This window comes from Panulirus ornatus, chromosome 21 (assembly GCF_036320965.1).
Source record: "Panulirus ornatus isolate Po-2019 chromosome 21, ASM3632096v1, whole genome shotgun sequence".
In the NCBI taxonomy this organism is placed as follows: Eukaryota; Metazoa; Arthropoda; class Malacostraca; order Decapoda; family Palinuridae; genus Panulirus; species Panulirus ornatus.
The window spans coordinates 26,723,901-26,738,517 of NC_092244.1; the positions used below are offsets into that span (position 1 = coordinate 26,723,901).

Sequence of the window (14,617 nt, forward strand, 5' to 3'; positions counted from 1 at the left end):
AGTGAACTGGAGCGACGTGGCATACCGGGGTCGACGCGCTGTCAGTGGACTAAATCAGGGCACGTAAAGCGTCTGGGGCAAACCACGGAAAGCTGTGTAGGCACGTATACCTGCGTGTGTGGACGCATGCATACACATGTGTATGGGGGCTGGGTTGGGCCACTTCTCCTGTCTGCTTCCCCGCGCCACCTCGCAAACGCGGGAGACAGCGACAAAAAAAAAAAAAAAAAAAAAAAAAAAAAAAATATATATATATATATATATATATATATATATATATATATATATATATATATATATATATATATGCCACAAGCATCTTTTGCGCAATCCATCACTGATTCCCTAAATACATCCCATTCCTCCCCCACTCCCCTTACTTCCATTGTTCTCACCTTTTTCCATTCTGTACTCAGTCTCTCCTGGTACTCCCTCACACAGGTCTCCTTCTCAAGCTCACTTACTCTCATCACCCTCTTCACCCCAACATTCACTCTTCTTTTCTGAAAACCCATACAAATCTTCACCTTAGCCTCCACAAGATAATGATCAGACATCCCTCCAGTTGCACCTCTCAGCACATTAACATCCAAAACTCTCTCTTTCGCACGCCTGTCAATTAACACGTAATCCAATAACGCTCTCTGGCCATCTCTCCTACTTACATAAGTATACTTATGTATATCTCACTTTTTAAACCAGGTATTCCCAATCATCAGTCCTTTTTCAGCACATAAATCTACAAGCTCTTCACCATTTCCATTTACAACACTGAACACCCCATGTATACCAATTATTCCCTCAACTGCCACATTCCTCACCTTTGCATTTAAATCACCCATCACTATAACCCGGTCTCGTACATCAAAACCACTAACACACTCATTCAGCTGCTCCCAAAACACTTGCCTCTCTTGATCTTTCTTCTCATGCCCAGGCGCATAAGCACCAATAATCACCCACCTCTCTCCATCAACTTTCAGTTTTACCCATATTAATCGAGAATTTACTTTCTTACACTCTATCACATACTCCCACAACTCCTGTTTCAGGAGTATTGCTACTCCTTCCCTTGCTCTTGTCCTCTCACTAACCCCTGACTTTACTCCCCAGACATTCCCAAACCACTCTTCCCCTTTACCCTTGAGCTTCGTTTCACTCAGAGCCAAAACATCCAGGTTCCTTTCCTCAAACATACTACCTATCTCTCCTTTTTTCACATCTTGGTTACATCCACACACATTTAGGCACCCCACTCTGAGCCTTCGAGGAGGATGAGCACTCCCCGCGTGACTCCTTCTTCTCTTTCCCATTTTAGAAAGTTAATACAAGGAGGGAAGGATTTCTGGCCCCCCGCTCCCGTCCCCTCTAGTCGCTTTCTACGACACGCGAGGAATACATGGGAAGTATTCTTTCACCCCTATCCCCAGGGATAATATACATATATATATACATATACACATACACACACATACACATACATATGCACATATACACACACACACACATACATATATATACATATGAAAAATGTAAGAAACAATTTAGAAAACTGAAACTTCTAGCTTGAAATGAATGAAAAAAATGAATGTCACATAATGGTTCAACCTCTGGCTATGGAAAAAAGGAAATGTATAATTTATTTACACAAACGTCAATAGCAGTTCTCCTCAATTTAACCACTGTATCAATAGGCTTCAATGTCTAAGCTACATTTTTCTCCAATTTCACTATTTTCCTTCACATTTTCAATGCTTGTGGCATGAGAAGAGTGGGAGGTGGGTTGATTAGAAAGGGTAGTGAGTGGTGGGATGAAGAAGTAAGAGTATTAGTGAAAGAGAAGAGAGAGGCATTTGGACGATTTTTGCAGGGAAAAAATGCAATTGAGTGGGAGATGTATAAAAGAAAGAGACAGGAGGTCAAGAGAAAGGTGCAAGAGGTGAAAAAAAGGGCAAATGAGAGATGGGGTGAGAGAGTATCAGTAAATTTTAGGGAGAATAAAAAGGTGTTCTGGAAGGAGGTAAATAAAGTGCGTAAGACAAGGGAGCAAATGGGAACTTCAGTGAAGGGCGCAAATGGGGAGGTGATAACAAGTAGTGGTGATGTGAGGAGATGGAGTGAGTATTTCGAAGGTTTGTTGAATGTGTTTGATGATAGAGTGGCAGATATAGGGTGTTTTGGTCAAGGTGGTGTGCAAAGTGAGAGGGTTAGGGAAAATGATTTGGTAAACAGAGAAGAGGTAGTGAAAGCTTTGCGGAAGATGAAAGCCGGCAAGGCAGCAGGTTTGGATGGTATTGCAGTGGAATTTATTAAAAAAGGGGGTGACTGTATTGTTGACTGGTTGGTAAGGTTATTTAATGTATGTATGACTCATGGTGAGGTGCCTGAGGATTGGAGGAATGCGTGCATAGTGCCATTGTACAAAGGCAAAGGGGATAAGAGTGAGTGCTCAAATTACAGAGGTATAAGTTTGTTGAGTATTCCTGGTAAACTATATTTGAGGGTATTGATTGAGAGGGTGAAGGCATGTACAGAGCATCAGATTGGGGAAGAGCAGTGTGGTTTCAGAAGTGGTAGAGGATGTGTGGATCAGGTGTTTGCTTTGAAGAATGTATGTGCAAATGGATTTGTATGTAGCATTTATGGATCTAGAGAAGGCATATGATAGAGTTGATAGAGATGCTCTGTGGAAGGTATTAAGAATATATGGTGTGGGAGGAAAGTTGTTAGAAGCAGTGAAAAGTTTTTATCGAGGATGTAAGGCATGTGTACGTGTAGGAAGAGAGGAAAGTGATTGGTTCTCAGTGAATGTAGGTTTGCGGCAGGGGTGTGTGATGTCTCCATGGTTGTTTAATTTGTTTATGGATGGGGTTGTTAGGGAGGTAAATGCAAGAGTTTTGGAAAGAGGGGCAAGTATGAAGTCTGTTGGGGATGAGAGAGCTTGGGAAGTGAGTCAGTTGTTGTTCGCTGATGACACAGCGCTGGTGGCTGATTCATGTGTGAAACTGCAGAAGCTGGTGACTGAGTTTGGTAAAGTGTGTGGAAGAAGAAAGTTAAGAGTAAATGTGAATAAGAGCAAGGTTATTAGGTACAGTAGGGTTGAGGGTCAAGTCAATTGGGAGGTGAGTTTGAATGGAGAAAAACTGGAGGAAGTAAAGTGTTTTAGATATCTGGGAGTGGATCTGGCAGCGGATGGAACCATGGAAGCGGAAGTGGATCATAGGGTGGGGGAGGGGGCGAAAATTCTGGGGGCCTTGAAGAATGTGTGGAAGTCGAGAACATTATCTCGGAAAGCAAAAATGGGTATGTTTGAAGGAATAGTGGTTCCAACAATGTTGTATGGTTGCGAGGCGTGGGCTGTGGATAGAGTTGTGCGCAGGAGGATGGATGTGCTGGAAATGAGATGTTTGAGGACAATGTGTGGTGTGAGGTGGTTTGATCGAGTGAGTAACGTAAGGGTAAGAGAGATGTGTGGAAATAAAAAGAGCATGGTTGAGAGAGCAGAGGAGGGTGTTTTGAAGTGGTTTGGGCACATGGAGAGGATGAGTGAGGAAAGATTGACCAAGAGGATATATGTGTCGGAGGTGGAGGGAACAAGGAGAAGAGGGAGACCAAATTGGAGGTGGAAAGATGGAGTGAAAAAAATTTTGTGTGATCGAGGCCTGAACATGCAGGAGGGTGAAAGGAGGGCAAGGAATAGAGTGAATTGGAGCGATGTGGTATACCGGGGCTGACGTGCTGTCAGTGGATTGAATCAAGGCATGTGAAGCGTCTGGGGTAAACCATGGAAAGCTGTGTAGGTATGTATATTTGCGTGTGTGGACGTATGTATATACATGTGTATGGGGGGGGGTTGGGCCATTTCTTTCGTCTGTTTCCTTGCGCTACCTCGCAAACGCGGGAGACAGCGACAAAGTATAAAAAAAAAAAAAAAATAAAATATATATATATATATATATATATATATATATATATATATATATTATCTCGGAAAGCAAAAATGGGTATGTTTGAAGGAATAGTGGTTCCAACAATGTTGTATGGTTGCGAGGCGTGGGCTATGGATAGAGTTGTGCGCAGGAGGATGGATGTGCTGGAAATGAGATGTTTGAGGACAATGTGTGGTGTGAGGTGGTTTGATCGAGTGAGTAACGTAAGGGTAAGAGAGATGTGTGGAAATAAAAAGAGCGTGGTTGAGAGAGCAGAAGAGGGTGTTTTGAAGTGGTTTGGGCACATGGAGAGGTTGAGTGAGGAAAGATTGACCAAGAGGATATATGTGTCGGAGGTGGAGGGAACAAGGAGAAGAGGGAGACCAAATTGGAGGTGGAAAGATGGAGTGAAAAAGATTTTGTGTGATCGGGGCCTGAACATGCAGGAGGGTGAAAGGAGGGCAAGGAATAGAGTGAATTGGAGCGATGTGGTATACTGGGGTTGATGTGCTGTCAGTGGATTGAAGCAGGGCATGTGAAGCGTCTGGGGTAAACCATGGAAAACTGTGTAGGTATGTACATTTGTGTGTGTGGACGTATGTATATACATGTGTATGGGTGGGGGTTGGGCCATTTCTTTCGTCTGTTTCCTTGCGCTACCTCGCAAACGCGGGAGACAGCGACAAAGTATAATAAAAAATATAATAATATATATATATATATATATATATATATATATATATATATATATATATATATATATATATATATATATATATATATATATGAATGGAGTGATAAAAGAGATGAAAGCAAACCTAGGGAAAAGGGATGTAGAGATGGAGTGGAGCAGTTAGTTATGGTAGCTAGTGGCAATCCTGTTTGCAGATGATACTGTGTTGTCTGAAGAGAGTGGAGATGAGTTGCAGAAGGCTTTAAGTGTGTTTTATGATGTGCATAAGCAGGGGAGATAGAAGGTAAATGCAAGTAAAAGTAAAGTAATGGTGTTTGAAAGGAAAAGGAGTGAAAGTATAGATTTAGTAAAACCATATAGATTGAAAAAGAGCATGTACTAAATTCTGCTATGGATATGGAGGATAAAGACTGAGAGAAGTGAGGGAATTTAAGTATCTGGGGGCTGATTTGGGTAAGTGTGGTGATATGGAAGGAGAGAAAAAGGAGAGAGCAGTATAGGGTGAAAGAGTCATTGGGTTCCTTAATAGAATAATGAAGGGTAAAGGTGTAAGAATGGAAGTGAAGAGAGGATACAGGGACAGCATAGTCCTCCCAACCATGACCTGTGCAGCCAAAACATGGACGTGGAATGAGGCACAAAGGCCAAGAATCCAGGCTGTAGAAATGAGCCATTTGAGAAAAGCATGAGGTGTGACAAGATAGAATGAAGAAATGAAAGGGTGTATGAGAGATGTGGTACAGCTAAGAATGCAAAGGGAATGCATTGTGGAGCTGAAGAATGGTGAAACATACTACTCTGAGGTGGTTTGGGCATGTAAGAAGAATGCAAGACTGACAGTCTACAAGGAGAGTGTATGATACTACAATCAAAGGGGTTGGTGTGAGTGGAAGACCACCTGTCACATGGGCAAATAGGATGGAGGAATTCTGGAGGGAGAGAAACAGAGGAAGAACGAGCAGAATGGCGTATGCATGGGAGGCATGTAAGGACAAGGATAATAGGAGACTCTTTTGCCATGGCCACCCCTCAATGGGAGTTCCCAGATGGAACAGCTACTATGTATATTCTACAATATAAAGTAAACTTGTTCTAATGAACTTCAATGTATAAGAAGTTGGCTTCTAATGAGCCTTCAAACCCCACTGGACTAAATTTGGGATGTATGAGATATTTTCATAAAAGTGTGTTATACTGCAAATTTAGTTTGGTACCTAAGATCCCATTAGATTGAGTTTGGGATGTAATGGAAAAGTCCATTTGTTCCTAACCTCTGTCTAGGGCACTAGCCATCAGAAGAACATGACAGCCAGCTGCACATCACCTTGAAGCATTTTTTTCTTCCTTTTACTGATAAAATATTCCATCTACAAATAAGCTTTGTTTTACATTGACTTACATTCAATCAGTCCATCCTTCAACCTCCAATTTGGTCTCCTGCTTCTCCTTGTTCCCTTCACCTTCAACACATATATCCTCTCTGTCAATCTTTCCTCACTCATGCCTTACATATGTTCAAACCATTTTAACACACCCTCTCCTGTTCTCTCAACCACACTCTTTCTATATTCACACATCTCTTTTACCATTTCATTACTTACTTGATCAAACCACCTCACACCACATACTGTCCTAAAGCATTTCATTTCCAACACGTCCAATCTCCTCCATACAACCCTATCTATAACCCATGCCTTGCAACCATATAACATTGTTGGAACTACTATTCCTTCAAACATACCCATTCTTGCTCTCCAAGATTACGTTCTCTCCTTCCACACATTCTTCATCGCTCCCAGAACCTTCGCCCCTCCCCGACCCTGTGACTCACTTCTGATTCCATGGTTCCTTTTGCTGCTAAGTCCACTCCCAGATGTCTAAAACACTTCACTTTCTCCAACTTTTCTCCATTCTGACTTACATCCCAACTAACTGAACCCTCCACCCTACTGAACCTAATAACCTTGCTCTCATTCACATTTACTCAACTTTCTTCTTTCACATACTTTTCCAAACTCAATCACCAACTTCTGCAGTTTCTCACTTAAATCAACCACTTGAGCTGTATCATCAGCGAACAACAACTGACTCACTTCCCATGCCCTCTCATCCCCAACAGACTACATACTCGAACCTCTCTCCAAAACTCTTGCATTTACCTCCCTAACCACCCCATCCGTAAACAACTTAAACAACCATGTATGTACCCTAGCCTGAGCCAGGTACCCTTTTTTTGACCAACCCCTACAGGTCGATGAACAGCTGGGTAGACTGTGAACTGACTGCCACAACCAGGATTTGAACCTAAGAACTCAACCCTGGGTGGCCCATGAAAGCATCATGGTCAGGAATGCTAACCGCTACACCATAATGGAGAATATTGCTCCAAATCATGTTCCACCACTCTTGCTCTATTCTTTAAACAGGACACTAGCATTAACACACAAAATCACTCAATAGATAAAGCTACTGAGAGGCTAGCCAAAACTGATTAATCAAAAAACTGTATTTACTACAAAGAAGTATAATATAATGAAATATGGTGAATAATGAGACATTTGCTACAGCGTCATAAAAAGAAAATTTACTTAAATTCATTTCAAAACAGTACTGAAGTCAACAAAGTTACATGGAGATCTCCGCAAATGAATACCGCTTTGGAGGAGCATTGGTAATGAAATATTCAAAAACAAAGCTGCATACAGGGATTCATAGAATTATATCTTATTCTACGACATGAAATCAAAGGCTAATGGTGATGGGTATGAATATCAAGGAAATATGGGGTTTAATCCTTAAGGGAAAGAAACCTGAAAATTTAAAGGGGCACTCAGTACAAGAGTTTGTCAAAAAAAAAAAATCATTCATCATTTAATAGGAAATATCAAGAACAGTAAAAAAAAAAAAAATCCGGCTTATCATCCACATTTGTTATTGTGGAAACATTTAAACTGGGCATGCTATGCACGTTCAGATTATCACATGCCTGATGACTTTTGCTGACTCACACATCATCTCTCTTCTACCACCATCAGTGGATTATGGACGCACAAAGAACACTTCCTAATACTAACAGTTCGATATCTGCCAAATCATAATTACCATAAATAATACCCCAAAGGCTTTTGCTAATTAGCCAATAACCGATGTGGGGCATTCAACAGGGCTGTATCTTCACACACTGTTTTCTTTGTAAAACTGAAACACTAGGATGCTTTCTGGTGCTCACTGTAGTTGCTTATGGCATGAAGCATCTCTAAATACCAATGAATAACATCTTTCAACTCAAATAAAAGTGGAAAAAGACAACCTATACAATTACAACCACAGTGTCTGCTAAAAACTTTGTCCACTCCCCATGTGTACTCAGAGGCATCACACCACTAAGATTTATTGTGGGTACTGTTTGCCAGTGCTCGAGGCTTCCCTGACAACATCATCCCGTCACCAAAACTTAGCCTTGCGCACCCAAGGTGGACCTCTAGATCTACAGTTAAATTTCTAAGATGGGAAGTACTTAGAGAAAAAAAAATGCATTTCTGCTGCTGAATTCTTGCTATCCAAAACTTCTAGGAAACCTCTCTCAAAATCCACTCAGCATCACCTGCAAAAGGGCCTTCACATTCCTCCTGCAAGCCAACTACCAAACTCCTGCTTACAAAGGAAATTAAATGAATCTGTCTTGCATTTGAAAAGAACTAGAAGGACTGGAGGGAGCAACACTGGAGTAAGGCAGAGAAAGGTGAGATGCCCATAGGGTGCAGCCAGTATAAATACTGTTTTACAGTGAAGAAAGTGACACATCCAGAGAGTGTGATGATCTGAGGTTGCTTTTGTGGTACAATGGGTAGGAAACGGTTGTACCCTTTACCTAAAACCATTACAATGAATGGAGAGCAGTACATTTAGACAATTGAGATTATCTGCTTCCTTGTTATGAGGTTACGGGTGTGATCACTTTGTGATGGAAAGTGCCCACTGCCATAAGGCTAGAAATGGGATGACTTGGTTGCCAGAAAAAAATATCTAACTGTTGGAGTGGCCTCAGAACTTCCGAGAACTTAACCTAATCGAGAACCGCAGGAACCAGGTGAAAGTCACAATTTCTTCCTGCACCACTTCATCAGTGCCTTACCTCATTTAGAAGATCAAGACCCTAAGGATGCAAAACATGGACCTAGAATACTTCTGGAACCTTGCCAAATATATTCCCAGACATCTGCAAATGGTAATCAAAGCTTAAAGAGAGATGACAAAATACAAGAATGTATGTGTGACATTATCTTTGAAAATATATGGAAGGCAGATTAGGTTTTTTGGACACTGTTGGATCCCTACATAGTAAGATGTTGTACTGTGTGGGTAACTACACTGTAAAACAAACAATCTAGGAATTTTTCCAAGTACTAATTACAGCTGCTTGTGACACATGGCACCTCTACATATTCATAAAGCATGCCGTTGAATCTGAATGAGGGTAAGAAAAGGGTAAATTGAAGAAAGTCTCCAACACTGTTGAAGAAAACCTTCAAAACTGTACCTGTTACTACATTATCTTTCATAAAGCTTCAGAACAATAATACTTTTTAATTCATTTTAGTCTCATGCATAGTCACTCATTCTCACACTACACAAATAATATGGATACATGAAGTTAAAAATATCTGTATGGACAAGTCATCAGATAGTTCTTTAACTTTCAAGATATATTTGCTTCATAATCACACTTTTATTCCATAAATATTCATGCCATGTCATATAATTCTATCTCAAAATAACATATACTCAAGTTTTATGAATAGTCATATCATCTCTCTAGAATGCATCCACAATACTGCACATGAGTCTGGTTAAGCTTAAGTGCTCATCCTAAGCTACTGGCCTTATTCTCTAGCCTCACCTGGAGTTCTGCACAGGAAGGCACATGTATTTTTGAATCAAGGTCTAGATTGTCAACTAACTTTGTCTTCTTGTCCTTCTAATGCTCTGCAACCTGACATCTTTGATCCTTCTACATTTCAAGCATAATTTGCACAGTCTCCCTTGCTTGGTGTGGCTGGAATTCATTGATCAGATGATGCATCTTGTATTTAACACCAAAATTTTGAGATGTTCGTATGACAATGCAAAATTATTTCTAAAGTATATTTAATCCACTAATTTCAATGCGATGAACAGAAGTTTTGTGGGTTTCAACACACAGTGCTAAAATTTAAAAGAGTAAGGCCTGAGTGTCAAGTGCAAGTACTTAATCACTTATTTTACCCAAACTGAAAAAGCGAAATTGATTATGATAATATTTTACCTTATTTTTTTTTTTTCATACTATTCGCTATTTCCCGCGATAGCGAGGTAGCGTTAAGAACAGAGGACTGGGCCTTTGAGGGAATAGCCTCACCTGGACCTCTTCTCTGTTCCTTCTTTTGGAAAAAAAAAAAAAAAAAAAAAAAAAGAGAGGGGAGGATTTCCAGCCCCCCGCTCCCTTCCCTTTTAGTCGCCTTCTACGACACGCAGGGAATACGTGGGAAGTATTCTTTCTCCCCTATCCCCATAAATATTTTCTTGTTACAATCTATATAACCATGTGATTCATTAAACGAATTTTCATGAGAACAAATCATAATAAAAGTCTATAATAAGATTATGGTACTAACTGCACCTGTTAGAAGCTGTTGCCAATTTCAGGCAGCTGTTAACAACATTGTCTCAACTTTTTTGAGGAACACCTGCCTCATGTAATGTCAACTCACAATATCTGGAGAGTCAGTGCCTAAATCATCATCCGGTAATCAAAAATAATCCACCCTGTCTTCTAAATGCCACATAATTTTCTTCCTTAAAAACTCATGAGAATATGCTGTCATTGGCATGGTTAGATAATGACTGACAGAGGAGAGAAATTATGGCATGATTCCACCACAGCTGGCAACATGAAATATTAGGTGCCAAACTCAATATGTAAATAGTGATCTTGAGGAACTGCCCTCATGTAAATACTTTCACGTCCAAACACACATGTATGTACCCTGATGATGCTTGTGATCTTATTAGCCTTGCTACTTTTTTGGCGAGATAATCAGTCAATTTGTTATCAATTACCATATTAATGACTTTTCCAAAACCACACAATCGTACAATTTATCATATATTTCATACCTATGTTGGTTTACATTAGTCTTAAAGTGAAACTGAAGCACCTAGCCTTTTCTCACTATATTTTTCCATTTCACTGAGATCTTATCAAACATTTAAATGTATCTAGTTTTTTCCTGAAAAAGTTTGTCATCCATGGAGAGATTATGCACCTCTATCATACTTTATAACTTCAGTATGAATACATATAAACAGAATGAAAAGCATACATCCAAGGGAGGAGTTCTGAGGCACCCAACTATTAAAGGCCCTCTACTTTGATGTCTCATTGTTCACTATCACTTTTTTACTCTGATGTCTCCCTGTGTTCATTATCACTTTTCATGTGACATCTGAGCTCATCCAAACTATATAACAAACTCTAATATCATGATCAGATATTTTCTCTAAGAATCTCACGTATTGCACACTATAAAAGGTTTTTGTAAAACTGAAGTGAACTACATCATCAGTTTGATGGTCAAAAATTTCTATTCAATAATGTAATACTTCACTAAGGTGAAAAATAGTGAACCATCCTTAGCAAGTCCTAGCTGCCTCTTAACAAACAATTGATTCTTTTTCATATGTGACTATTGTCTAACAAAGTCTCACATAATACTTTAAAGAGATGGTACCCTTTTCTCTCTTCCAGGTGGCATTTTCATTTCTAGCCTCTTCAAGAAAACTAACACAGACATCAGCCTTCTAGTCATTCCATAGACTTACTTGTCTTTGGCTAACCATACTTCAAAGAAAAATCTAAATCATTTTTATATTCCTTACAATCTGTTGTTCCTTAATTTTCATTGTATTTCATGTCTAACTTCTGACCCGATCATTATTCATCTTATATAACTTATATTCATGTTCTCAACCCAAAATTTCTCCTAATCTCCATTAACCCTCATTATATTCAAACACAATATCATAGATTTAACCACCACCTTTGCTTCCCTTCAAAACTACAATGCAGCGCAAAGGATATTGCAGCAAAACTCCATTTTCTACAAATTTTCCTCAGCTTTTTTATTTCTCTTAAGCAATTTGAAGTTATGACATAAGCACAGTTATATGCCAATTTAGTTTTTAAAGGCTTTACCCTATCTAAAATTTTGTTCTAAGTTTTACATAAGAGCTTGATGCAAGTTATTTTTGCTCATATCACACATAAAAAAAAAATCAGTATTTCAAACATTTTGACAAAATGCTTTTCATACGAATAACATTCTTTTAAAAATAAGCTATTCTATAAAACATTTTAAAAGGGTATGCTTTTACAACTACTTCACATAAAAGAGACCACTTTTTCAACCAACATTTTTCCATAAAAATGCTTTTCACACAATTCTCTCTGTGGATCATGGATCACTTTTAAATCATTTATATACTAATATTCACATAAATAATAACAAATCTATACATTAATCATTTCTTCTGGCACTTTTATCACTAAACAGTCAAGTCACCTTATAATGCAATAACACACACTAGACTGATGAAATGCCACAAATCCTTAACCTTTCAGCCAATGAAATTTCATTATCCACCTCAGATGGAGACTTCCTCTAATAAGATGATGATCTGATGACACAGAGTCCACACAATTCAAGTTGCAACTGATGTGTCACAAAAATTCCAACCTCCCACCGTAGGCATTAAACAGAAAAAAGGTTAAAGCAGCAGCTACAAGTACGCTAAGATACCTGCATTGTTTAGCTATTTGTATGTCTTGCCTACTTACTTTGCTATCAAATAAAGTATGAGTGAAATTCTGCATTATTTACACAAAAGTAGGGCTCTCGCAAAACATAAACAGAACCTATAAAAACCTCACTTAGTAGCAGAAATAACAGATGAACTACGCTAAGATCTTATTCATCTCCTGCTGGGAGATGCATAGCCGTTCCTGTGGCATCTGTTTGTAGACATCCAGCATCATGTTGGCAGCATATTTCAATCAGTGTGACTTGTATACACTGGCTAAGGTACAATACTGCACTTAACATTCAGATAAACTTTGACTGCTTAAGAAGTTAGGCGAGGCCTTCATAGGTTTTGCTGACTTTTAACAAGTGTATATATACTACTAACACCTTATTCAATATCGTTAAGTATGAAAGATATGAAAAATTGTTCCTCTTCATGTATTTCACTAATCAAAACATCAACACACCTGTTCTCATCCTCCTCTACTTTCTTACTATGACAAAGATGATGAATATTTCAACAACAATCACAATTCTCTCTTTATGTTATTTGAATTAATCATCTTTCATAAATACATATATTCTACATAACAATACTACACCATGCAATCATGTCATTATAACTAAATCCTAATTTGTAAAATCTGATATTTGCTCTTAAGAGATGCAATTTGTATTCTTTCAATAATCTTTAAATAAAAAGCAAAACAATGCAAGCACACTAAGTTTGCAGAACATAAATGAACCACACCAAACCAAAAGACTGAGGAGTGCCGAGCTATGCAAAGTCAAACCAAACTAGGCCTAGGTAAACAACCTTGCCTACCTAATTCACAAAGTCTGATAGTTACTATTTACAAATGCATTCAAAGTTCAATCAGTACTTGAATTGTATGATAACAAGATAATGTGATAATGTCAGCATCCCTGTGGCAATTTAGCTTAAGGGTGCATCAGCGTGTACAAACTGTGGATATGTAGATATGCTTATAGCAAATGTTTAAATTCAAATATAACACTTCCAATCATGCTTCAACACAGTGTCTTTCTCATTCTTTAAACACCACACAACCACTGCTAATCAAAATCACTCAAGATCTGAAGCTATTCAATTGGCATACCTAAAGAGAGAGATAAAACAAAAAGTACCGAACCAGACCAAAGAAGACTGAGCTCTGCCAAACCATGACAAGCCAAGCCAGACCAAATCATACCAAGGAAGACTCCTGACTAGGAGAAACAAAACCCCCAAGTTACACAAAAGATGTTTAACACTGATATCTAATATGTCTATGTTGATACAGGTTTGCTCATTACCGCTCCCTGGTGAATGGACCCTTATAACTTTTTGAAACAAGATTTCTTTAATTACGTAAATATAACTTACCACAGTGGACTAGCATATCATAATTCTGATGTAAATCTACAAGGCTCAGCTCTAACACAAATATCTCACCTGCATCACTAGCAGTCGCAAATCGCACACCTACCTCTTCATACTCTTAACAGGATCAACAATACGTGCCGAAATGTACGTTTTCAACACCGAAAATACAGGCGATAGTCAACTTAAACTATCTTGACTTGGAGTAAGCTATGCTCCACGTTTTAGTATTCTGTTTTTCTCGCACCTCACATAACCTCAAGACTATGACATATGCATCCTTTAGTACCACAAATGATTATACATTACTTACAATAGTGTATCGCTTAAGTAATCCCGTACGTTCGTACAAAACAATTCCGACATTTAAAAGCGATAGTTTATCATGCCAGCAGGACGGTAAGGGTGCGCGTCCATAGCGGGTACTTTGGCGTGCACACTGTAATGCTTTTAGGATATATTACTATACTGATTAAATACATACATAGGATTCTTTTTTATTGTTGTACAGCCATTACTCTTAATCATAGGTTTCAGATGTTTTCTTGTTAGTATCTCATAGTTACCCCTATCAGTTATCTTCAAAAATATTTTGGTTTATTTGCATTTTCTAATGTTTGACTTATCCTATGAAAGCGTTACGCATATCTGCGTCGGGAGCGGGAGGTCTGAAGAACGCTGATCCTCTCGTAAACAGCAGTAGATATTGCTTCAAAATTTTAGTTTTCTCAAACTATGTATTGTTCTCACTACACACGAACCGATCATC

General features: G+C 38.8%; 1 protein-coding gene across 2 annotated transcripts in view; it reads right to left on the minus strand.

Annotated features, from left to right (window-relative positions):
- LOC139756425 (uncharacterized) overlaps positions 1-14,284 on the minus strand; it is a 163,321-nt gene extending 149,037 nt beyond the window's left edge. The window contains exon 1 of one of the 2 annotated variants that reach the window (XM_071675858.1): positions 14,162-14,284. The gene's annotated coding sequence lies outside the window, so the exon portion shown is untranslated. Of the gene's footprint in view, positions 1-13,954; positions 14,098-14,161 lie in introns of those variants that run through there. The other variant, XM_071675859.1, reaches the window with a different exon arrangement.
- Positions 14,285-14,617: the final 333 nt, after the last annotated feature.